This window comes from Heterocephalus glaber, unplaced genomic scaffold (genome assembly GCF_053883595.1).
Source record: "Heterocephalus glaber isolate CG9 unplaced genomic scaffold, H.glaber_assembly_v1.0 deba00001523, whole genome shotgun sequence".
NCBI lineage: Eukaryota > Metazoa > Chordata > Mammalia > Rodentia > Bathyergidae > Heterocephalus > Heterocephalus glaber.
In genome coordinates this window covers 18526109-18553673 of record NW_028258327.1, presented here as the reverse complement: position 1 = coordinate 18553673, position 27565 = coordinate 18526109, and the positions used below count along the sequence as shown (strand labels likewise).

Genomic DNA, 27565 nt, shown 5'->3' with positions numbered 1-27565 from the left:
TCCCATATGCTGGGATTATAGGCATAATCCTGCCATTCATGGTTTAAAACTGCCCTTTTAACAGCTGTGAATTTTTCATAGAATAGCTCTAGCCACTCCTTGACTTGTGCAAACATCATTTAGGAAGCTTCTGCTTTATAAGTAATTCATAACTTTTAGGGAAGATGGATCAAATAAATGTACGATATACCTATGAGTCATGCTTAAAATACTGGTACTTTCTTCAGTAAGCTTCCATAATGGAGAAAAATTATAATTACACACAAGCTTTGGAGACCTGTTATCACTTTGTGGATTGAGTAACCCTGGGAGACAAGGCAATCTACTGGCTCAACAGCCTGGAAACAGTAACTGGACCAATCAACTGCCTGGAAACAGATTTTGGACCAATCACGCACCTAGAAACAGTACCTGGACCAATCAGCTGTTTTCTATCAACTATTTTCCCCTAAAATCTGCCACTGCTGCCTTGCAAACCCAAAGCAGAGAAATAAAATGTACCTGAATTATTTCTAGACCGACCTCTTCTATCCTAGACCATCTTTGGCTTGTTTGACAAGTACCAAGAATTCTGTGTCCCTCAATGGAATTCATTCTGTACTGAGTACTTTTTTAGCCACGTCATATTCTTGTGGAACGAGGTAAGAAATAAATAAATCCATTTCAAAATATATCATGTTGTACATTGCAGTTGTTCTGATGTTTTATAGGAGGATTTTTTTTTTTTCCTATTTGGGTTCTCAAGTTTGGCTTGAGAAATACCTGGGGTGTGTTTTTAAATCCCAAAGCTCAGTACTCACCCTAGACCAATTAAATCAGAATTTCTGTTATCAGTATTTGATAAAGTTTCACAGATGATTCAACAGTGCATCATAAGTTGAAAAACACTAAATCTTAACAAGATCAAAAAGCTCCACAAAAGCAAAGCAGTTTCTTGTTATTTTGCTTTATCTCATCCTGTGCTGGGTAGAACAGGTTTTCTGCCTAGACAAAGCAACTAGTTGTTAGTACTGTGACTACAAAGAGAGTTAGAGAAAGGTAACTAGGACCTCGAGTGAGGCCAGAATTGTGTCATCTCGGTGCTTAGTAAGGGAATATGGAGCAGTATTAAGAGCTTGCTCTTGGGGACCCAGATCTGCATTTGAAGTGCAACTCTGTCATAACCTTTCTGTCCTAAAGTAAGGTAATTGTAAAATGCAGAAGTAAAAGTATCTATTTGAGGGGATGTCCTAAAGATTACATTAGATAATGAAGCTAAAGCTTAACTTGTTGGTCTTTGACACCTGGTTCGTAAATAGCAAACTAAGAGTCAACACAAAATGAATGAGAGGTTGGAATTTGGAGGCTCAGACAGTGACATGCTGTGGCAGTGTTCAAAGTGTATCCTCAGGCCTGTAATTTAACCAGAGAAAAGGTAATATAATCACTTCTCCTATAATTTGAACATTTCAAGTAACGTTATAGCATGGAAGCGTCATTGGCCATAGACTGGGATGGGGGACACCACTGCTGAGATAGGGGACAAAAAGACAGAGACTATATGGTGCATCTCTAGCACTGTATGGAAGAGGGAACATATAGTCTACTGTGGGAGCTTTTGTCCCAGCATTGGGAGACTTTCCTGCATTATTGAAATCATAGGAAAGGAACTGCTATTATTCTAGCTGCAACTGGACCTTCTGGTGTCAATAGGCCCTGTAGGAGACAAGTTCGCACCAGGGACTATCAAACCTGACCCAATGACAAAGCCCCTTGGATCTGGGGTCAGAATCATACAGCAGCCTGATCTTTTGTTCTCAAGAAACCTCTCTCAAAACACAATGTGTGGAAGGAATAGGTTTTTAAAATGTAATTACATTTACATTTTAGTTTGTTAGGACAAAAACATCTCTTCTTTTAATCAACCTCCATTAGGCATAATAATACTGAGTCCCATGTACATGAGGGACACAGTGAGTGACCTTGATGCTTCCAGTATCTAAAAGATGTCTTGGAAATAAATTATAATGTATTAACTCTAAAAAAAAATAGATGTGTTAACTCTTTAAAATTGTTCAGCTATTTGCTTGTGAGATTTAATTTTGTGCAAGGAGATAGCTCCTGTTCTTCCATCCCAGCTAGCAGCTTCACACATATATATCATTGGTCATAAATGACATTAGAAATTTCTCCTATGTTAAATGTAGGGGGAAGGACTGAAAACAGAAAGCCATTTTTATTACATTATCCACAATATAAAATGTTATATAATATAGTTAAACTGTTCTCTAAATGATGCCCTAGGGTTCTCAGTGTAATTACAATGCCTTAGCAAATTTTACTTAATAAAATTCCTGTGGCTTGAGAAAACTAGTAAGCAGTAAAAGATGCATACTTTATTTTCCAGATCATGAGTAATGTAAGTTTAAAATTGTAATTTGACCCATAAATATATACTACAAATGTAATACACAAGACAATTTTTCCATACAGATATCTAGTTTTTTTCAGTCACATTTGTTGACCTATTATTTCCATCATTGAATTTCCCTCACACCTTTCTTCAAAACCAATTAACTGTATATATGTGACTCTGTTTCTGGATTCTATTTTCTTTTTTAAAATATATTTTTATTTTAAAATGACTTAGAGTAATTGTATGTGTTTACAGGATACAGCATGTCATTTCAATATATGTATACAATGTATAAAGATCAGATCAGGGTAACTGATTTATCATCACCTTAGACAGTTATCATTTCTTTGTGTAAGAAACATTCAAAATACTCTCTTATATCTATTCTGAAATAGTAAATTAATTGTTGCTGATCATAGTTATTCTACTGTACTGGATTCTATTTTGTTTCATTGGTCTATTTGCACCAATAACATTATCTGGATGACTACATCATGGTAGTAATCCTTGAAATCAGGTAGTTAAGTCCTCCAACTTTATCTTTTTTTCAAGATTATGTTACTATTCTAGATCCTTTGTAATTTACAAGTAGCTTGTCATTTCCACTTCAGTAATCCTTCAGGGATTTTGATTGGGATTAATTTATTTCTGTAATGTGTTATATTCTTCAGTGTAGAGATTTTTCATATTTAAAACATGTATTTATTCTTAGATATTTTATGTTTTGATGTTTTTGTAAATGGACTATTTTTAAATTTCATATATGCCCCAGCACATAAAATATATCTTGGCAAATATAAAGAACTTGTAAAAAATATGTGCTCTGAAATGGTTAGATTATCCAAACATGTCAATTAGGTCAAGTTAATGAGAATATTTTTAAATCTTCTATATTCTTATTGATATTTTAATTATTCTATCACATACTGAAAGAGTGTTAAAGTTTCTAAGTATTATTGTAGATCTATTACTCTCTCATCAATTTTTGCCTTCATATATTTCGAAGCTCTGTTATGATATGCATGTGCACTTAGGATTTTTATGTCTTCTTGATCAATTAACCTATTTATTGTTATAAATTGATCTTTATCTTTGGAAATATGCCTTGCCTTTTAAAAAAATCTACTTTGCCTAATATATATATTATATATATAATATATATATATTATATATATAATATATATATATTATATATATAATATATATATATTATATATATCCTAGATTTCTTATGCTTAGTGTTTGCATGGGACAGAATTTTATAGCCTCTAACTTCCAATCTGTGCTTTTACATTTAAAGTTCATGTCTTGTAAACAATATATATTTGGGTCTAGTTATCTCTTCAGGCTGACATTCTGACATCTAATTTGAGTAATCAATCCATTAGTATTTGGGATAGTTATGTCATGGGTGGATTTAATTCTATCTTGCTGTTTTTCTTTTGTCCCCTTTGTTCTTTGTTACGCCTTTGGAGTTGAGTATTTTTTGTATGTCAGTCTCTCCTCTTTGAGTTTTTTTTTTCTTCTTTTGGTACTAGGGATTAATCCCAGGGGCGCTCTACCACTGAGCCACACCTCCTCCTCTCTTTCTTTCTTTCTTTCTACAGTGTCTTGCTTTTTGTTCACGCTATCCTCAAACTATGTACTCCAGGCTGGCCTTGGATTTGTGGCAATCCTCCTGCCTCAGCCTTCTGAGTGCTGGGATTAGAGGTGTGTGCCACCACATGTGGCCTGTTTTTTCAATATTTTGATACAGGGTCTTGCTAAATTTCCCTGGCTGCCTCAAACTTGTGATCCTCCTGCCTCAGCCTCCTAAGTAGTTGGGATTATAAGCATGTGCAATCACAAAAGGCTTTAGCTAATATTTTTAGTGACTACTGATGATTATAATGTGGATCCTTAATTAATCACAGTCTATCTTAAATTGATAGTGTAACACTTCATATATAATTTAAGGCCTTTGCAACAGTATATGATGATAATTGTTTTGATTTTGTTTGGTTTGGTTTAGTTTTTCGTTTTTGAGACAAAGTGTCATTATGTATTTCAGACTGCCCTTGAATTCATGATCCTCCTATCTTAGCCTCCTGAGTACTGGGATTATAAGGTATATGACACCATGCCCAGCTATAAGGTCCCAAGACTGTTTTTGAGACAAGGTGTCATTATGTATTTCAGACTGGCCTTGAATTCATGATCCTCCTATCTTAGCCTCTTGAGTACTGGGATTATAAGGTATATGGCACCATGCCCAGCTATAATGTCCCAAGACCGTCAGTATACTGCTGCCTTGCCTCGTTCCTCCCTTCTTCTGGATCAATTGTGCTCACTACTTACATTTCAATTAAAATATCGTTTCTCCACTGAAGCAATCCCCCACCTCCCAAACTAGGTCAGCTTCCTACCTTGGAGGAACCATGGGAAAGCACCTCTCAGGGTCTGAATTCCCCAAAGTCAGACAGAACTATAGAACTTCCTTTTCAAAGAAGGAAGATGTCATTAATAGGCTGTTCATAAGCAAGGCATGCTCCTTCTCAGAGATAAGTAGGAGTATGTGAAATATGTAAAAATTCTCTGCTAAAAGCTGGGCATGATGACATGTGCCTGTAGTGCCAGCTATTTGGGAGACAAGGCAGGAGGATCAAAAGTTTGACACTAAGCCTGGCCAATTTAGCAAGATCTTGTCTCAAAAAAGAGAGTGGGATCTAGGGGTATAGTTCAGTGGTGGAATGATTTCCTAGCACATACAAGGCCCTGCATTAAATCCCGAGTACAAAAGAAAAAAAAGGAAAATCTGTTTTGATTTAGAAATCATATTTGCTTACTTCACATATTAATTATGCCTCCTCAGTATCATAAACAAGGTAAAAGAGTTGTGATTAGACATTACCATGGTTCTGCAACTTCTACTGAAGGAAACAGTAAGAGGGATCAGAACACACACACACATACACACACACTCAAAGCAGAATCACACTCAGGATGTTTGTGCAGCTCACCAGCAGGCTGCAGGCAAAACCCTCTTACCACCTAGGCCCAGTCTGCACTATCAGGCCACACTGAGTGGCTCTTGATGTAGACAACTGCAGAGCTCTGCCTGCTGTGCAACTAAATATTATAATTGTAACTAAATATTAATGAACCAGATTAACAGAAAACCAAGAGCAGGTAAAAACCTTGACTTGGACCATGCCTTTCAGTGCAGTGGGCTGTCTGTCTCATTGTAGACAAAAGATTTAGAGTAATGGTCTGGGGGTATAGCTCAGTAGTAGAGTGCTTGCCTAACACAAGTAAGGGTCTAGGGATAATCCCCCAGCACTGCAAAAAAGAAAAAAGATTTAGAGTTAGATCTGATTTTGACCAGGAGAATGGAATTGGGTCCAAGATAAAGCCTAGAATGACCCTCAATTACAAATGCCCATGACTCCTTGCACTTCTCTGTTTAAGGCTGAGTTAACAGTCTTGACTTCCATACTTATGCTCCCCATCAGAATACAAGCCCCATGAACTCAGGACTATGTCTGTCGTGTTCCCTGTGGTATTTTCAGCAGGTGATACCTATTTGTCTCTTCTTCACTGTAACACCAGTTGTATATTCCATAAAGACTACCGTAAGTGCCATTTTATTGTATTTTCAATATATTCACTCATTTAATCACTGATGTAAATACATTTGTATAATATTTGGTAAAATTGAGAAAGCTGGGATTAATATGGAAAATTCCCTACTCTTAAGGTCATAATCCACTGGGCTACATAGTAAGTTCAGGGCCAGCCTGAACTACAAACAAGACCCTATCTCAAAAAAACAAAACAAAAGTCATAATCCATGAGACCCACAAATTAGCAGATAAACAACCACCATCTGATACATAAGTGCCACTATATAAAGTATAAAAAGAGTACTTTACACAGAGTAGCTAAAGTAGCAGCAAGGAATTTTTCCCTACCAAATGATTAGAAAATATAAAAATAAAATAGTAAAGGCTGAAGAAGGAGGACTGCAAGGTCAGCCTAGTTAACTTAGTGAGAACCTGACTCAAAATAAAATAAAAAGGGCCAGGGAAGTAGTTCAGTAGTAGAGCCCTTGCCTAGCATGTCGTAGGCCCTGGGTTCAAATCCCAGTACCAATTAAAACACACACCCACACAATTCCAATTTCTCTTCATGTACAAATGCTTTATCCATACAGTCACAGGAGAAGCCAACTTCATTGTCAACTCCAAAGGCTGATTCTAAACAAACCAAAAATCATAATTCCACCTGATTCATTTGAGAATCCAAGCTTAAACCAAAGGTTATATTGCCCCAGTGATTATTCTGTCTGGGAAGAAGCACATGTCCTAAAGTGGCCCAATCAGACTGCAAAGTGAAACTTTCTTCCACCATCTGGGTAACATTTCTTTCCCCGCATTTTGAACCTGAGCAAGAAGGAAGCAAGCTGCCCAGGCTCGTGCTCTGAGGGATCGCTGAGGACAATGTCAGCCCATCAAGGTGAGGTGGGGCTCAGAAAAATAAGGCTGGAACCCAAATTATAGCACACCTGGAGCACACATTCCTTATTGTTTAAAACAATTTGAATGGGTTATTTGTTACTTGAACACAAAGTCTCCTAACTGATAATGAAGCCAGGTGTCAAACTGTATGACAATATGGAGAAATGTTTATGCTAATATTATTAGTCCCAAAAAAGTAAAATAAAAAATAATATACACTTAACAATTATGATATTCAAAGGTCTGAGATTTGGCACAAATGTTAACAATGATTGCATTTGGATAGATCTACTATTGACTATTTTTCTGACTGTCTCAACTTTCTGTAATAAATATATGTTGCTGCCATAGTGAAATAATGTTTGAAAATATGGAAATTTAGAAGGAGGAATGCCTACCTCCAAGACAGAGAAGTCAGGGTAGGAATTACAAGGAAGTGATGTGCGCTGACATTGTGAGAGATATTCACCAGAAGAAAAAGACAGGCACGATTCTAGGTCACACTGACTTTCTTTGTGAGGTTGGAACAAGCTGATTAACTTCTATTAGCCTTGGTTTCCTCATTTGTAAATTAGGGATACTATTACCTCGTAACACTTGGGTTAGAATTTTAATATACTATAATTACACGTGTCATTGCTATATCAAAGGCAAAGCATCATGAAAGAGCCTGGCTGATTCAGGGAGATTTTAATATTTTAATGCATGTAGCTCAAAGGACACATGGTAGAAACAGGGCTGGAAAGCAGGCAGGAACTGGGTCGTGAATGGACACTTAAGTCATGTGAGGGAGCATGCTTCAAATCAGCTTGAAGCTGTACCCTTTTTAGGAAAGTCATATTCAGAGGTCACTTGAGAGTGTTCTTGGGTTTCACCTGGGCCCACTGTGGCTGCTTTGAAATATGTGGGGACTGATGAGCAATGTGTCTTACTATCATGCAGGAAAGGGGCATGGAAATACATCTCTCCGAGGCAGGCTGCATCACCACCCTGTGAACATTACATTTATAGTTTGCATCAGCTGACTGTCATGGAGACAGTACAGCGACAAGCCTCCCAGTATACCTGTGGAGGCCATTTTGAGAGGACCCAGAATGGCAGTTCTCAAAGAAGGCCAGGCTGGGGGTAGCTCAGCCTAGGAGGCCACCATGGGAACGTGGAGGTAGGGACACCTTGGCTCTCTGGTAGAGAGGTTGCTGCCAAGCTTTGCACTTTGTTCTGCACAGCAAAGGAACTTGGACCTTGTGCTGCTCATGGCATCTTTTCATCTCTATGCTCTTTTCTGTTAAGCCACTTTATTGAGGTGTGATTAATATGCAAAACACTATACATAATTAACATACACTTTGATGAATCTTTGTTTCTTTATTCGATACATTTTATTGAGTATAATTGACAAATCATATATATTTAAGGTACACAACATCAAGTTTTGAGATAGATATATAGTGTGAAATGATTACTACAATTAAGCTAATTGACATATCCATCACCTCTCACACATCACATATAGAAGTCTTAAATTCCTTCACTTAGAAACATTTTATCCTAGCACAAATCAAAAATACTCTTTTTTTTGAGACAGAATCTCACTATGAAGTTCAGGCAGAGCTTGAACTCTTTATGTAGCCCAGGCTAGCCCTGAACTCACAGCAATCCTCTTTCCTCAGCCTTCTGAGTGCTGGGATTACAGGCCTGCCCCACCATGCCCGGCTTCGTTGAAAGGTCTGAAGGAAAGGAGTGAGCAGTCACTGCAGCAGTGTGCTTTAGGATGGATCTGGAAGTAGATGGGCTGAGACTAAGGCAGGAAAATCCCTTGTGAGGCTGCAACACAAGTTCAAAGGTCAAACTGACAGGAGCCTGAACTAAAGTATTGTAAGTAGAAAAGGAGAGATGACATTGGAGAAGAAGGATGTATGGGTCTTTGTGATAGGGTTTGTGAGCACTGGGAGAGGAGAGGAGAGCTGGAAAAAGGACAGGTTTATCTTCATGCACCTTGGTGAACAGTAATTTCTGAACACATAACCTTTAGGTCTATACCCTGCACCATCCCACAAGCACAGCAGCCAGAACTCTCCAATCTGCAAAATGGTTATGACCTATAATACTAAACAATGAAAATAGCACAGGATAAAATTATTGAAAGTTCTGATTCTCTGGAAGTACCCTCCATAATAAATCTCCTTTGTTAACTATTTTTTTCTTTAAAAAAAGACTGGGAGCTATTTCTCAGAAAACATCATTTCATATTACAACAGAAATCTATTCTTTTGACAATGTTGGTTGAAGTAGCCACCTAGAAACAATCAATTTTTAAAGAACATAGGGTACTTCTACAAAGATCTATTACTGATATGGATTTCCTTTTTTAACTTAATGACTCACCAGCAAAACCCTTTAGAATTGGAAGTCTTTGTACTTTTTGAGATTGCCAAAGTCAGTCACTGATTTATTCCCCTAAGTGTAATTTGAAAGAACCTGCTGTGTAAATCAGAACACTATAAACCTGTATAAACCACGAATCTTTTAAAATTTAATTTTCCTGTTAATGGTTGCTAATGCTGGAGAATAGAATGGTAACTTGGGAGTTGGAGTGGGGTCTTGTGGACTTTACCATGCTAAACTGTGACTGAAGCTATTTTCCAAAGATCAGCAACAGGTCCAGCAGGAAGGGGAAGTGGAGGGCTGGGCCCCAGGGTGCACAAATCCAACTTTATCACCACCACAACAAGCACTGGTGCTTTGGGGTCAGGAACATACTCCTAGAGTTCTTGAATGTATCGCAGGAAAGGGCTTCTGAAAAGGAAATTTCTTCTTGAATTGCATGTATAACTAACTGCAAGAGAGGAAAAGCACCTCTCTCATCCCGCCGCCCCCCTGCCCCCGTGCCAGCCGCAGGGGGGGCCCTGGTGGCCAGCACACCCCTCCCCCTCAGCCCCTGTGCTCCCCCCACCCCGCAATGGATTGAGACAGTTCCCTTCAGTGTCCTTCTTGGCTATCAAATCACCCTTCTCCACTCCAACAAGAGTGCAGCCAGGCAGTGTGGCGCCCCTTACCCACTCCCCACTTCTGGAGATACAGTGGCCTTTTTGAAGAAGGGGGGGCGCTGGAGTGGCTAAGATGGGGAAGGGAGGCGTCTGGGCCCCTTATCTGTACACTCAACTTTCATAGCAAGCTTTCAGCCCTGCCCCTGGCCGAACAGGCCTGCAACTGCTATAGAAACCGCGCTCCCCAGCCACTTCTCCCGGGTTCATCCGGAAGGGCTCTCCCTGTGTACTGACTCCGCTGTGCTGCAGCACAGGCTCTGTTACAGTAAAGACCGGCTTGCTTTGGTGTTCCTGTAAACCTGCTTATGATTTATTTCTCCTGTAGAGTGGCCTCTCAAAGCTCTATAAATCTATTCAGGTTTTGTTTGGTTTTGTTTCCTGAGCAGTGTTGACAGAGCAGTCATTTCCAAAGAAAGAGCAGTTAAGACCAGCCCCCAGTAGAGCTGACCTACAGCGTCTGGCACAAGGAAGCATCAGTCTGAAGTGGCAGTGACCAGCAGCTTGCTGTGAGTCAACTGATGGCATCTAGCATTATCTGACATCAGGACTGCTAGCCTTGAAAAATAAGAAAAGCTATGGGCAAGAACCACTTTGTTGCTCATAATTCTATAATTTGGGCTCATATAGTCAGTTCTTCTGGTGATCCTATCCATAGTCAATTATATAGCCAGGGCCTTTGCACTGAACTACATTCCTATCCCTTTTTAAAATATTTTTTTTATTTGAAGCCAGTGGTATGATGGCACATACCTATAATCCCAGCATTCAGGAGGCTGAGACAGGAGGATTGCCACAAGTCCAGGGCCAGCCTGGGATACATAGTGAGTTCAAGGCTAGCCTGAACTATGTAGTGAGAACCTGTCTCAAAAACATAACAAAAAAGAAAAAAATTTTTTTGAGACAGGGTCTCACTAAGTTTCTACATTGTCCAGGCTGGGCGTGAATTATGATCCTCCTGCCTCACCCTCTCAGACCTCTGGGATTATAGGTTAAATGCACTTTTTTTTTTTTTTTTTTTTAATGTCATCTCAACCCTTCCAAGAACACATGCAGAAGTCATTGGCCTTTCTTAAGGCTTTGGGTTGGAACTGGCATCATGGCTGCTGAATTCTGATGGCTTTAAACCATGCTGTCTACCCAGAATTAGGGAGAGGGCCTGAATACTAGGAGGGGTCATTCATCAGGGGCTACATTGTTGCAAACTAACAGAAATGTTAAGCAGTAATGTGAAAGATGACTGAATTAACTGGCAAAGAAAAGGAAGAATATTCCAGACAATTTTGGGCAAATGTACATGTAAAGCAATTACAGCAGAGGTGCTTCAAAGTGACTAAAAGAAAGCCTGGAATGCAAAAATCAAGGAACAAGTCATTATAGGCAGGGAAGGGCCAGACCATATGTTGCCTCTGTGTCCCTTAGGAATCTTAAAAAAAAAAAAGGAATCTTCAGAATACAAAAGGTAGAATCCCAGTGCAAACTTGCTTCAGCAAAACTAAAAACAAAAAAGAGAAAGAGAGAGAAATTATGTATTAGTTCCCATTTTGGGCAAGTTCAGGACACAGCTGATTTCAAAGTGTGGCTGTAAATAGGAGTTCAAATGACAGTGCCAGGAATGCCACCACCCTCCATCTCTTAACTCTGACTCCCTTTTGGTTGACTTTATGTAAAGAAATCTTCTGGAACTCTAGGCTTAGATCCTACCCAGATTTAAGTCTTATAGAAAAGAGTTACTTTCTCTCAACAGTTAGCCAACATTCCAGGATTGTATCATCAGTCTTCAGTCCATGAGGAATCAGATTGCACACTCAATTCAGGACAATTCAAAAAGAACCTACACCAGGTGTAGTGGTGCATGTAGGTAATTTCAGTACTATGAGAGGCTGAGGCAGGAGGATGGAAAGTTCAAGCCCAGTCTGATCGATTTAGCAACTTAGTGAAATGCTGTCTCAAAATAAAAAACATCTGCAATGTAGCTCAGTGTGAAGGTCTTGGGCTCCTTTCCAGTACCTCAAAGAGAATCTATTTCCTTGTGTAATGGGACTTTTTCAGTTGAGTAATGGAGCTGGTTCATAACAACTTGCAAAAGCTGATCATTTTTTTTAATGATACTAGGAATTTAATCCAGGGCATTCACAATGAGCTACATCCCCAATTCTTTTAAATTTTTTTTATTCTGTGAAAGAGAGGAAGACTAAATCTAGAGGGGCCAAAGAAAGATTGCACAACTATCTCCTTGAGTCTCATTAGATGGCGAATCTACCTGAATGAATCACGCAGACTAGTGGGATAGAGACACAGCACCTTGCCTGCCACCTTGACTGGCTAAAGCAGTCAAGTACAACTCAGAGTCAAGGGGAGGACCTGAACACTGAAGAATGCATTCATAGAGGCCATGTTAGTACAAACTACCAGACTGATATTAGGCAGTGAGGATATCATGATGGGCTCAGTATAAGTCACATGTTTTCTAAAGGGATGAAGATGGAGTTAACTACACACAAACCACTTGGAGTAAAATAAAGCAAACTTGGAGTGCCTGTTATGAAGAAGGAGAAGCAGGAAAATTAGGAGGTTCTGCCACACATGAAATTATATGCTATGTTAAAAATTTGAGCAACAGGAAGCTACTGAATGATTTAAATAGCTGGAGGGTTGTGAGAGTAACCAGATTGGTTTGTTGGGGGCGGTCATCCTGGCTGCTGTAGGAGGAATAAATTGAAGAGGGGAAAATCCCACTATCTTAAAATTACATTTGTAGCACTTCTGCTTTCTCAGGATAGGTCTATAACTTGATACATAGCTGATCCTCACTTTGTCATTTTGTATAATTTTACCCTAATTTTCTGTGCCAATAAGGGTAACACTTTTATAGGTTTGAGAAAGAAAAGGCTAAAAGGACATAATCAATTGTTAAGTGAATTAATACTATTAGAATATGGAATTTGTTTGTTTGTCTTGTGATACTAGGGATTGAACCCAAGGCCTTTGCACTGAGCTACATCCCCAGCCATTTTATTTTGTATTTTATTTTATTTTGATAGTGCCTCACTAAATTGTCCAGAGTAGCCTCAAATTTGTAATATTCCTGCCTTAGCCTTATTAGTAGCTGGGATTGTGGGCCTGGACCACTATGCTCAGCTGAATATGGAGTATTTACCTACCAGTTTATTTGCCTAATGTCAAAAAGTACAGCGCCCACTTAGAAAGTCCCTAGCTTTCCTCTGCTAGAAGCTGTCATGGCTAGACGGGTCAGGGAGCCAGTCCCCTCAATTCTCTTGTCCTGTACTTCCTCCTTCCATGGGTTGCAGATTCACTTCTCTATAAAGCTTAAGATTTAACATATATACTTTTTTATGTGGAAAAAGAATATTTCAAAAGAGTAAAAATAAAGTACTCAAATAATAGCATTGAAACAATTGTTTAGTCATTTAGAAAATAAAAATTAGACCCGTACCTCACACCAAGATCATGGAGAGATAGCTTTACATAAAACACAAAAACTATGTACTAATACCTATGAAGAAAATATTCATATATATAAAGGTATATATGGATATAAATATTTACATGGACATTTATCATAAAAAATACACTTAAGCGCTACTGAAAATACAAAATAAAACACCGCACAGAAAAAGGGACAAACAGGGCCAGGGATTTAGCTCAGTGGTTCTGGCGCCTGCCTTGCAAGTGCAAGGACCGGAGTTCAATCCCCAGTACCAAAAAAAAAGGGACAAACAAAATGAAAAGGTAGGCTTATGAACAGATGTTCAATTTCATTACCTATTATGAAAATAATCTATTTTCTGCTGATTCTCTTGCCAAAACTAAAATATCTGTTAGATCAAATGTTATGTCAGATGGATAGAGAGATAGTCTCACTCACCGCCAGAGGGAATATAAACTGTTACAGGCACTTCAGCAGCAATTTGGCACCACTTTTAAAACTAAAATGTTCTTGCTTAACCCAGCTATCCTACTTATCAGTGTTTACTCTGGAAAAATGTTTACACACATACTCAAAGAGACATATACAGGAGTGTTGAACCCTGTATTGGTTGCAAAATGAGAAACTGGAAACAACCTAAATATCCTCCCATAAGGGAATACTAAATAATCTCGGGCACAGGTGTTGTTTTTCTTTTCAGATGAAAGATGTTAATGTATGAGTTGTTTTTTCTAAACTACAACCTCAGTATTCAGGATTAATTGCAGTGTTGGCACTTTGTGATAAGTGGGTTTTGGGTTGCGGTTTGGGTCTCTAAAAGGCTATCACTGATCTAGGGTCTATTCATGCTATGTCAATTAAAAGGAATTAAAAAAATAAAAATAAATGGAATTAGGCAGGGCACAGTGGTGTGCCCAGCACTTGGGAGGTGGAGGCTGGAGAATTTCAAATTCAAGGCCAGCCTGGGCTTATACAGCCTGAGCTACATAGGGATACCATGTCAATCAGTTGATCAATCAGTCAATTGAATGAGGCCGACCTGTACAGATTGTCGTGGAAAGCTTTCAAGAGTGAAAAAAGCAAGATAAAGAATGAAATATACCCTGGCATGGTGGTGCACACTTGTAATCCCAGCACTCTAGGAGGTAAGGCAGAAGGATCCAAAATTTGAATTCCGCCTGGGGAATTTAGCAACTTAGTAAGACCCTATCTCAAAATAAAAATTTTAAAAATTGACTAGGGATGTAGCTCAGTGTGAAGACCCTGGGTTCAATCCTCAATACCATAAATAAATAAATAGATAAATAATAAAATTAAAATACAGTATGATAAAAGTAGAAAATACAAACAAAAACCCACACATAAAACTATATAAGAAAAGTTTTATGTAAGGAAATAACCTGGAAGAGTGAGTAGTTCTTTTTGGAGAGGATAAAAGAACTGGAGTTTTTTTGTCAAGGAAATTTTTTTTTAAAAGTCAGGGTCTCACTATATAGTGCAGGCTGGGTTTGAACTCACTATGTAGCCTAGTCTGGCCTTGAACTCCTGACAGTCCTCCTGCCTAAGACTCCCAAGTGCTGGGATTATAGCCATGAACCACTATGCCTGGCTCAAGGGAAAATTTAGGTCTATCTATAATGTTTTATTTTTTTTATAATGAGAATTAATTATTTCTTGTATAATCAAATTTTTCAAAAATATTATCTTTAGCCAGGCAGATGGCCATGCCTATAATACTAGCTACTCAGGAGACTAAGGCAGGAGTCAAGGCCAACCAGGGCAATTTAGCAAGTCCTTGTCTCAAAATAAAGAGGGTTGGAGATGTAGCTCAGTGGTAAAGTGCTTGCCTAGCAATCATAAGACCCTGGGTTCAATCCTCAGTACAAATGTGTGTTCATGCACATGGGTATATAATCTTTAAATGTAATGTTTTACATGACACCTACATCTCACCACATAGTCTAGGCTGGCTTTGAACTCACTATGTAGCTCAGGCTGACTTCAAACTCATGATCTTCCTGCCTCAGCCTCCCAAGTGCTGGGATTACAGGCATGTGTCATCACATCCAGCAGTGGACATATATTGTCATTTCCTTTGGGTACACCTAGTAATGAAATTGCTAGGTTATGTTGTAACCATGTTGAACCCTGTGAGGAGCTGCCAGACTGTTTTCCAAAATGACCACATAATTTCACACTCCTACCACATGCTTTGTCTTCTGAAAACCGTGCTATGGGGAAAGTTATGAAGGCAATGGCTGTTTCCTTTCATTCAAACTGCCACTCCCCAAAGTAGCTCACCTATAGTACAATTTTTAGAGGGGCAAAGGAAAGGTGGGTAGGGAGGGAGGGAGAGAGAGAGAGAACACCCACCCGGGGACGAATACCAGTTAAGATATAATTGAGAAATCTCCTTAGGGAAGGGAAGAGACCATGTGAGCCAGCTCTTGGCAATCATTAGCTAGAACAGTCAGAAAGGGCAAGGGGGTGGCAAGCCTCCCTCTATGGAGGGGAGGAGAGGACTAGGGTTGGGAACCCATTACTCTGCTTTTTCTGGGGTTGTACACAGTACTTAAATTAAGAAAGAGTTGAAGAGAGTTGATTAAAAACAGGATCCATTTCAGGGGTCAAGTTCTGCTGGGAATCAGAACCAGGCGCAAGGGTCAGAGAGCCCAATTTTGCCAGCCCTTCTGCCATAGCTCAAGGCAGGGTTCTACTCGCTGCATCCTGAGGCTACGGAGCCCCAGGCCTCAGAGCCTTGTGCTTATGGCCAGTCATACATGACGTGACAGGAGCTGCAGGCACTCAGTTTCTCTGTTGCTCCATGGGGTGGGTCCTCTTAATGGACCAGGATGAGGCTTTTCTGTCTGGACCTGGATGGCAGGGCAGCATCACAGTCAGCACAGCAGGGCCCCATCATATACTTACTGTACAGCATGGCAGTGAGTTTCAGAGGACTTCCATACACTCGTTCCTGGGTTCAAAACCGATGGGTTGTACAGCCCAAGGATTGTTATTATCCCAAAGTGCTTTGAAACATTCTAACTTGCCATTTATAAATTGCTACTGACTTTTACAACTGTTTCCTAAGCCTACAGTTAAAATGCAATTAAAAGAGTTCACCTCTCAGAATGGAGTCCATCTAAATAATTTTACTTCTTTTTAAATTTTTATTTATTTATTTATTTTGCCTTTTGTAGTGCTGGGGATCAAATGCAAGGCCTTTGGCCTGCTAAGGATGCACTCTACCACCAAGCCACATCCCCAGCCAAAATAATATTCTTTAAAATATGAGCTTGTTGGCCTGGAGGTGCGTGCCTGTAATCCCAGCACTCAGAAGGTTGAGGCAGGATTGCTGAGAGTTGAAGGCCAGCCTGGGCTACATGGTGAGTTCAAGGCCAGCTTGGACTACAGGGTGAGACTCTATCTCTCTCTATAAATAAATAAATAAATAGATAGATAGATAAATAAATAAATAAATAAGCTGGGAGTGGTGGTATACAGGCAATTTAGTAAGACCCTATTTCAAAATAAAAACAAAGTTAGCTATTCAGCATTTTAAGATTATATTTTAACAATAGAAATTACTTAAGATTAATTTATTCTTTTATTTCTACTAGCTAATGTAAACTTAAATGTTCTGGGAGAGAAAGCCTGCACCACAATTACCATGTCTCTGAGAACTTGTTCTCTCTCTAGTTTCCTTTTGTGGCCTCTCTCTCTCTCTCTCCAAGATAACTTCTTGTAAACTATATTAAGTAGATTTACATATATATATATATATATATGAAAAATAAGCTACTTGTTTCCCACTAAGGCATCCATTCATGACTCAGCCCTGAAGTCTCGTTGATGCAGCCACTTACATGTACAATTCAAAAGCATTCCAGTTCAAAAGAGATGAATCCCATGGTGGGAAGACTCTATTTTCTTCTCTTAAATTTCATTCATAGGCACTGTTTGTTTTAACAATTCCAGCCAAGTTTTATAGTGTAAAACTCACAGATGTAAAATTTCCAAGGAGCTCTATGTGGAAACATGAGTGAATGGATACCATGTTCTTATTTAGCCCAATTATTTGCCTCTTCTTTGAGGAAAGCAGCTGTCTGGCTGGCTGGACCCTTGCTCCAGCTCTGTCTGAAATATTTACATTTTCTGTAGTCACAGCCTCTTGGAGTAATGGGATCTATATTTTAGTGCCTGCTATATAAAGAGGTATTTTTTTAAATTTTTGTTAGCCCATCAGGCTTCATGAAATTCTGCTTTTTTTTAGAATGTGAGAAAATAATCTTTGGTTTTCTTCATCACTCTGAGACTTTTTTGTAAATGGAATCTTTTTTATTTTTACCACCATACATAAAGCTCTCTGCCCTTGATCATTTTTAGTCATTCTCTGGATCTTCTCTAGCTCTATTATATGTTCAAGAGGCTCAGAACAGAACCCGATAAATATCTACCATATAAAATATTCTGAGGCCAGGCACTCCTTCAAATACAGTCACCTCCTTTTTCTACAGTAATTCTCAGACAGGTTTTTGATAATTTCCTCTGACACATCTCCCAGACCTGTGCTTGGCAGAGACTGAACCTCATTTGAGAACTCATGGTTAGTTCCTCCATTTTCACATGAACGGAATCCGGCCAAAACAAAAGCCACACGTGATATTATAATCTTTCCTTCATCAAAATGTTTATTGGACATTGAGGCACCAAGCTAGGTATATGGTAGTTTCAAGTATTAGAAAGCAGCAGCCCTTACAAAACAGTCTAATCAGAGAAGACCCATAAATTTAAAATTATAATTATGAAATTAAATACATGCTGGATGTGGTGGCATGTGCCTATGATCCCAGCACTCTGGGAGGATGAGACAGGAGGATCACAAGTTCAGGCACAGCCTAGCCAACTGAAGGACTTAGCAAGACCCTGTGTCAAATTGAAAAATTAAAAGGGTTGGGGATATAGCTCAATGTAAAGACTCTAGGTTCAATTCCATACTACCACAGGAAAGAAAAAGAGAGAGAAAGAAAGAGAAAGAAACCAAATACTGTAATTTTATCTTTGACATGGATATAAGGGAAGAATGTTTTTGAAAATATTTGGAAGAGCCTGATGTGGTGATACAGCACTCTAGAAGGCTGAGGCAAGGGGACCAACAGTTTGAGCCCAGCCTGGGCAACTTAGTGATTTAGCAAGACTTTGTCTGAAAGTAAAGAATAAAAAAGGCTGGAAATGTAGCTCAATGTGAAGGCCCTAAATTCAATCTCCAGTACTGCAAAAAATTAATCAAACAGAGAATAATGATTTAAGATAATACTTGAGCCAGGTATGGTGGTGCACACCTGTGATCTCAGCTACCTGCGAGGCTGAGGCAGGAGGATGGGGAATTTGAGGTCAGCCTAGGCAACTTAGTGAGACTGTCTCAAAATAAAATAAAGAAGTCTGGGGTTGTAGCTCAGGGGTATTCCACTTGCCTGACATGCATGAGGCCCTGGGTTTAATCCAGTACCAAAAATAAAATGAAATGAAACTTGAACTTTACAGCTGTTGATATTTACTTGGCTTTTGCTCTGTACAGGCACTTTACTAAGTAGTTTGTATGTACTTTCTCCTTCAGTCTTTGCACTAGAGCTGGGGGTAGTTGTTATTATCTCTATTTTATGGATGAGAAAAATGCACTCAAGAGGTTAAGTAAGTTGCCCAGCATCCCAGCTAGCAAGCAGAGTCAGGCTTTGAATGAAGGAGTTGGACTCACATGCGAGGCTGCACTAGTAGAAAGGGGATGAAGGAGGAGGGGATTCTGGGGAAAAGCATCAGTACGACCAAAGGCTCAGAAATGTGGGAGCCCAGCAATAACTGGGTAAGGACACAAGGCAAAGGGCAGTGGAAGACAAAGTTGGGAAGTAAGAGGATTCCATGGTGATAGACTCAATGGTGGGGGGGGGGTGTCTTCAAGAAATGTTGCCTATTTCTGTTTTTTTAGAAATAGATTATGGCAAATCATTAAAGGATTCAGAAAAGAAAGTACTGTACATGATCGGATGGTTGCCGAGAAAGATAATAGTGGCAGCATTTTGCGAGTAAATTACAGAGGAGCAAAGATGAAGCAACAGGGAGATTTTCAATGAGTATATTCTTAAAACCCTGGTAAGATGAGATGGAAGCCTGAGCCAAAATGTGACTGGTGGGAATGGAGAGAAGGGACAAATGGAAGTGACACAGAAAGAAGTAGAATCTAAGGTGCTCACAGACAGTATCAATGTGGCTATTGAGGGAGGTAAAGAAGGTGTTATAGGTTGGCACAGGCAAGTAGCTGTCAGTAATTGACATGAAGCCAGGCATGGTGGCGCATGCCTGGAGTCCCAGCACTTAGGAGGCTGAGGCAGGATTGCCATGAGTTAAAGGCCTATCTGGGCTACATAGTGAATTCAAGCCCAGCTGGAGCTACAGAGCAAGACGCTGCCTATCTCAAAAAAAAGAAAGAAAGAATCAAACTAAAATATAATAATGGACATAAGTAACAGGAGTGTCATATCAAACTGTATAATAGAAAGCCTTCCTTTTTTGTACACACACATAATATACTTTAATCATTTTTGCCCCATCACCCCCTTTTCCTATCTTCCCCCATACTTTCACATTTTGGGGGGCCTCAATGTGTGTAATGTATTTTTATAATATTCATCCCCTCAATTCTGTTTTGATTGCTGAAATAAATGAGGACTTTCTACCTTCTGAAAAGCTGAACTCTTCTGATACAATGTATCTTACATTGTCACTCAGGTCCAACAGTCTAGTCCCAAGGTCCTGCATCTTAGTTATCCAGTCTGACCCTGTTGCCATAACCGGATGGAACTGAAAACAGTCTTTCAACAAACTGAAAAAAGACATATTTAAAACCTGCATAGCCCGTGCTCTCCAAGTGAATAGACATTTTCAGTAGGCTTCCAAGAAAGAAGAAGGCCTTGTTACTCTCCCCAGGGAGCTGTAGGCTAACCAGGGAAATAAGACATGAAATCAAGAGTCAAAGTACAAGTCTTTATAATAAAATGCTAAATTATGAAGTCAATTTTATTCAGAAGAAATTGATATTATTGTTAGAATACCCAGGAAAGAGCATTTTATTGACCGTCTGCAGCCAAAATGCCACCCAAGTAGTACAGTATTCACCATTCTCAGGAGGATGAAGGAATGTGCCCAGTTCGCACCGTGGTTAAGTGGCAGAGCTGAGCAGGAGCAACGTCTCTGCTGGGGCTGCAGGAGAATCCATATCAGGAAGCCCGGCCTGCGTGAGTCACTCATCATCCCAGCCAACACATTCTGAATGGAGACGCGCCGTCCACACATCACTGCTGAGCCTTTGAAGCACTCCAGCTTGGCAATAAGCACACAAAGTTTCGTAACATTGGCGTAAACCTGGTACGATCAGTGACTGCTCATGGCCTTGAATAATCACTGCAAAACCATTCGGGTGAAGACACAGTGACTCAGCACCCTCCCTTCCCACCTCAGGACTTTCCGGAGTCCAAGGAGAAAGAAGGCCAGCTGAGCACTCTGATGGCTGCGCCACTGAGTCTCACTCCCCTCTGTCGTCCCAGTCCGCAGTGCTATTGGCAGGAAGGATGACACCTTAGCAGGATGATTTATGTGCAAGTTCCAAGTTGGCCAGTTTCCTGTCAGCAGAAGTTACTACTGTCTTCAAGCTGTCTGCCTACTTCTCATTCACAGCCATTCCCCTCGCAGCCGCGCAGTAGGCCCAGCCCGCTGACTCACACTGCTTAGAAGGACGACCTGGGCTGGGCTTCCCCAGAAAAGGCCAAGGCCAGAGCTGGCGGAGCAGTGTTGCAAGCCAGGAATTTTCTGGAGATTTCTGCAAAGTTCGGGAATCCAGGGCAGGGTTGCAATTTCCCTTCTGGTTTATTTTAAAGAGTTCTTGAAACACATCAGAAGTGACCTCATTTTTCCCAGTGGATTTCCCATTTATGAGAGCTGTGCCCTGTTAAGCTGTTTAATAATTTGAGATCGACACTGAAGACTACTTTGAGCTCAACTTTCACTTTCAATTTCAAATGTTATTTTGATATTTAATAAATATGAATTCAGCTTTTTGAGATGTGATTTTACATTTCACGAAATCCGTCCATTTTAAGTATATAATTTAATAATTTTAGTATATTTATAATTGCTCAAAAATCAATCATAATAAAAATTCAATATTTTTTTTCCAGTGGTAATGAGAATCCAATTCATGGGCAGTGTATTATGAGCTATGACCCTGGACCTTTTTTATTACTTTTTTAAAAGTTTGAAATGAGGCTTGCTAAATTGCTGGAGTGGATTTTTTTTTTTTTTTTTTTTTTTTTTGAGACAGGGTCTTGCTATGTAGCTCAGGCTGACTTTGAACTTATGTAGCCTAGGCTGTTATGTGTAGCATTGCTCCCAACATATATGTTGGGAGCAATGCTACAGTTATGTACTCACGATATCCTCCTGCCTCAACCTCCAAGTGTCCAAGTGCTGGAATCCCAGCCATGTGCCTGTGCACCTGGCCCCAAGTAGAGCTTGAGCTCTCCATTATCCTGCCCTACACTCCCTAACTGCTAGGTTATAGGCTTGTGCCTCTTCACCCAACAATAATTTTTTTTTAGCTATTTCTTTATTTACTTATCTATCTATCATTTATTTATTTACAGTAATGGGGATTGAACCCAGGGCTTTCACACAGAGCAACATCTCTATCCCTTTTTATCCCTTCTGACTAAGCTGCCCAGGCTGAGCTGGAACTTTTGATTCTCCTATCTCGAAGGTCACTGGCATTATAGTCATGCACCACCACACCTGGTGAGCTTATTTTTTATTTCAATTTTCTAATAGATGATAATTTCCAGAGGGAAATGATAAACCACAAAAGCTCTATAAGCCAAGTTACTAAGTGAGCTTTGATTTCAACTTGAGTGGCCAGAGTGTCCCATGCTGTTATTAGAGACTCTTGTGTTTGGGGAAACAAAGTGTGACCAGATGATGTAGTATATTTTTGGCTGTTGATTGCTGTCCCCTGAGGAAAATGACCACTGAGTAGGGAAGGGCTGTACCTGACACTGGGCCTCATCACACATGGCAGCAGGGGACCAAAAGACTCCTACTTTTACTGATAAGTGCTTTTAAAGAAACATAAAATCTGTTTGTTTTTTTCCAGTACCAGGGATCGAACTCAGGACCTTGCACTTGCCAGGCAGGTGCTGCACCACTGAGATACATCCCTGGCCCAAAATCAGTTATTTTTAGTAATTTGTTTTGTTTTTTGAGACAGGCTCTTGCTTATATTCCTGCTACTCACATGTAGCCCAGGTTGGCTTCGAACTCAGCGATTCTCCTCCCTCAGCTTCCCAAGTGCTGAGATTACAGATGTGGCCATCACACATGTATTATTTTTAGTGCTTCTTGACAGTACTCTTAGGAAATTTACTGGACCAACAATATCAGATATTTTTATATTTTGTTTTTAATACTGACTTTCTCTTCACCCAGCTACATCAATCACTGTGACCTTGGAGTGTGGGATAAATCTCTTTTCAGTCTTTTCCTTTCCCATATAGGCTTTAGTTTATTTGCTTTCTCTTTATGCTGAAGTAATTACTAATCTACCTCCACTGGGCAAAGGCATCTTCATTATTGTCTCCTTTCTTCCCGTATTCACACACTCTTCCCACAGAATATTCCAAAAACTTTAATAATGAAAGCTTTTGATGCAGAAGTGTAAAACTTGGCCCGAGGAGCTTCCAAACTCTAAAGTTCTACCGAATTCAAACATCAGGCCTAAGCAGCCCACTTTTTTTTTTCCCCCTGTACTGAGGATTGAACCCAGGTCCCCATGCAAGGCAAGAACTCAACCACTGGGACACATCACCAGGCCATCAGGCAGCCCACTTTCTGACAGCCTCTGAATCTTGCTCTCCTAGCTCCTGCCTTTCCAGTTCTGATTTCAATAATTCTTCTTGTCTGGCACCTCTGATCATTGATACTAGAACCATTTCATCACATTCTCACATCTCTCCTCATCCAGCTTCTGTCCATGATTCATTATTTCCTACTGCTTTCCCTTCATCAAGTATGCCTGGAAAAAAAACAAAAACAAAAACTTCCCACCAGCTTTGCCCTTGCACCAGTGTAGTTAAACATGGCTGGAGGGGTCCAAGTGTGGAGGCCTGCACCTGTAATCCCAGCACTCTGGGAGGCTGAGGCAGGAGGATCATAAGTTCCAGCCCAGCACAGGCAACTTGATAGCTTAGTGAGACCCTGTCTCAAAATAAAATAAAAAATCTAAAGGGGATGTAGCTCAGCACAGATGTCCTAGGTTCATTGCCCTATACCACACACACACACACACACACACACACACACACACACACACACACGAAGGGAAACAATCAACTCTGTGGAGTGGCTCACATTAAATTATGACCACTAACCTCAGATGGACCCTCAGTGTTGCCTGGCAACCCTACATTTCCCTAAATTGTTTTGTCTTTTACACCTTTCCTTTTATTCTAGAACCTCACAGAGCTGATGACTGTACTTCTCATTTCTCTAAAAACAGTAACCAGAGCCAGTCCCTAACCACAGCTCTCACATCCTCTGCCTTCCCACATGTTGTCATAGCTGAATTATCCAAGCACCCACCCACGGTCATCATCTCCCCTTGGATACTAGAGCCAGTATTCTTTTCCCTACCAAGGACATTACTACAGAAATTAGCCTTTCTACTGCATTGGCATGTTTTCCTCTCTGCCACATCATTCCCGTCAGCCTCAAGGCTGGCCTTGAACTCACTGTGTAGCCTACGCTGGCCTCAAACTCAAGGCAATCCTCTCACCTCAGGGGATTACAGGTGTGTGCCACCAGGCCCAGCAGACCAATCTTTTTAAAAATGTAAGCAGATCCTACCGGGTTGCTTAAACCTTCCGGCACTCTCAGGGCTTCTTACCAAAAGGAAGAACTTGCCATCAAAGTTCTTTCATGAAAGTAAGCACTGAAAATCTTCCACTCCCAGTGCACCCTGCCCTCCTGTGTTCTTCCTTTTGTTTTAGGTTCCAACTGCATTGCTTCTCTGGTGGCTCTTCTGAGCCACACCCTCCTGCCTCAGGGCTTTTTCATTGGCTCCTTCTTTCCTCTGGAGCACCACCACCCACCCACCCCTTCCTTAAGATTTGCTACTCACTTCCCTGTGATCTCAAGCCTAGATGCTTTTCTAGGCCACCTTATTCAAATTGCAAAAGCAATCTGGGTGTGGTGGTGAACTCTGAGAAGCTGAGGCAGGAAGACCCTAAGTTTGAGCCTAGCCTGGGCCATTTAGCAACTTAAAGAGACCCCATCTCAAAATAAAAAAATTAAAAAGTCTGGGGATGTAGCTCAGTGTGAAGGCCTTGGGTTCAATCCTCACTATCTAAAAGAAAGGAAAAAAAAGAAGAGGAAGAGGCAGGAGGATCTTGAGTTTGAGGTCAACTTGCACTACTCAGCAAAATACTGTCTCAACAAGAGGAAGTGATGGATCACCTGTGTCAGATGCTGCAGAGAAGTGGAGTAAGACTGAAAAGTGATCGCTGGATTTGGCAATGGGGAAATCACTGGAAAAGTGGTTTCAGTGGAGTGGGGGGCAGGCAGCAAGCCTGATTGCTGGAGATTGGAGATGGAAGCTGCAGTGGATCTGACAGGTGTGGGATCAAGTAGTACTAATTATTGGCCTTGGCCAAATAGCCTGACTTCTCTGCCTCTCATTTAGTCAAAAGGGAATCATAGCTGCTTCCTCATGAAAATGTGGTACCAATTTAGAAATTTAGAAATTCTTAAACTAAATGCAAAATTAAATTGAATGTCTTAAAATGTTTAGTGAAATTTGTCAAAAAATGGAAAAGAAATTACTATGAATTAAAGGCCTACAATAGGACAAGACCTTTGAAGCCAGGAGTGGTGGTACATGCCTGTAATCTCAGTATTCTGGGAGGCTGAGGCAGGAGGATCCCTAGTCTGGGCATCTTGGGAGACTGTCTCAAAATAAAAAAATAAAAAGAGATGGGAATGTAAAAAGGGATCCTGAATGTAGTTCAGCATTCCCTGGTACCACAAACTAAATAAATATTTTTAAAAGGACTGGGGATGTCACCCAGACATAGGGTGCTGCCTAGCATGTGCAAGACTCTGGGCTGGGGCTCAGTGGTTGAGTGTTTCCCTGACATATGTGGGGTCCTGGGTTGGTTTCCCAGCACCACAAGAAAAAAAGAAGAGAAAAGAAAAGAGAAAGAAATACCAAGCCAAGCATGAAGGTTCTTAACCTGTAATCCCAGCATTAAGGAGGCTGAGGCCAGAGGATCTCAAGGTAAAGGCCAGCCTGCACTGCATAGTGAGATCCTGTCTCAAAAATGAAAATAAATAAATAAATAAAACCCTGAAAAAGGTAAAGTACAATATTAAAAATATAATAGGGCCGGAGATTTAGCTCAGTGATGCCACTGCCTGCCTTGAAAGCGCAAGGTCCTGAGCTCAATGCCCGGTACAAAAAAAAAAAAATATATATATATATATAATAAATGGGGGGGTGATCAATGGATACTTAGTTACTGTCAGGACTGAAAGCTCTGTGTGCTATTGCACCGTAAGAGGACTTTAGATAACAATAATGTACTGCACATTTCAAAAAGCTAGAAGGGAGGATTTTAAATGTTTTCACCATAAACACATGATAAAATATTTGAGAAGATATATGTCCTGATTTATACATTATATTGAGGAAACACTGCATGGTATCTCATTAATAAGTACAACAAAATAGAAACAAAGAACTTGTGTATATCATTTAACTTTCATGTGATCCTGAATACTTTTCATTTTTGTTTTTGTTTTCCAACACTGGCCCTTTACACTGAGCTACATCTCCAGCTCTTTTTTATTTTTTATTTTGAGACAGGATCTCACTAAATTGCCCAGGCTGGGATCAAACATTAGATCATCCTGCCTCAGCCTCTTGAGTGCTGAGACTAGAGGTGTATGCCACTGCGCTTGGCATCACTTTTATTAAAATAATTGGAGCTCACAATTTTTCTGAAAAACTTTATGTCTGACCTGTAGTCCAGACCTCTGATATTCACATTACAGAAAGTGAATATCCACTAAGCAACATTTTAGACAACAGGAACTCATGGGTTTTTTTTTTCCTCAAAACAAACAAGCAAACCAACCAACCCAGCTAGGGTTTCCTGCAAAGATACCTGAACCAGTCTGGCTGCCTAGACATACCACCTGGTATCAGTTGTACAACTGTCTGCTTGTTCTGTGCTTCAGCAGCCTTCACTGATGTGACTTTGTAACCCTGTGCTTCCAGCCAAAGTCCTCAGCACCATTTCCTTCTCAGGGCAGGGCCTTCCCAGCAGGTGTGGCCTACCAGGAGCTACAGACCCATCTTCCAAACCACCCTTCTCCTTCTGCTTTGTTGTCTTGTGTTTGTTTTTGTAATTCCGAGGATTGAACTCAAGGCTTCTGCACTGAGCTACATTCTCAGCCCTTATTACTTTCTATTTTGATGCGGAGTCTCATTAAATCACCAAAATGCCCAGGCTGGGCTTAAATATGGATCTTCCTGGCTCAGGCTGCCAGAGTCCTGGGATTATAAGCATGTGCCACCACACACAGTTTACAGAGGTGCTTTGTTTTTACAAAGCAGCCTTCTCAGCTGAGAATGGTAGAGCACAGCTGTAATCCCAGCACTCTGGAAGGCTGAGACAGGAGGCTGCAAATTTGAGTCCAGCCTGAACAATTGAACAATTTAGTAAGACTCTGTCTCAAAATAAAAAACAAAAAAGGCCGGGGATATAGCTCAGTGTGGAGGCTCTGGCTTCAATCCCCTAGACCACTAAAATAAAAAGGAGGAGGAAGAGGAGAAAGAGAAGGAGGAGGAGGAAGACGGGGAGGAGGAGGAGGAGCTTTCTCTCACATAGACCTGGGAGGCAAGTACCCAGAACTGGGGAGGGGGTCCCACCAGCAAGAGAGATCTCCAAATCCTTGTTCTCAGTCTGTGTGCTTTTGAGTACAAGTGAGTCCTTTTGCCCCAGTCCTGGTACCTTGGAGTGCAAATATTAAACTTCCTCGTGCAGCTTATGATTTTCTCTGCTTGTTCAGAGGCCTCTCC

At 40.3% G+C, this 27565-nt stretch overlaps 1 long non-coding RNA gene across 1 annotated transcript; it reads left to right on the top strand.

The window, feature by feature from the left end:
• The first annotated feature begins 497 nt into the window (after positions 1–497).
• On the top strand, positions 498–21009 carry LOC110345003 (uncharacterized). Its single transcript, XR_002388024.2, has 2 exons — positions 498–641; positions 20170–21009. It is a non-coding gene; the product is annotated as an uncharacterized LOC110345003 (long non-coding RNA).
• Positions 21010–27565: the final 6556 nt, after the last annotated feature.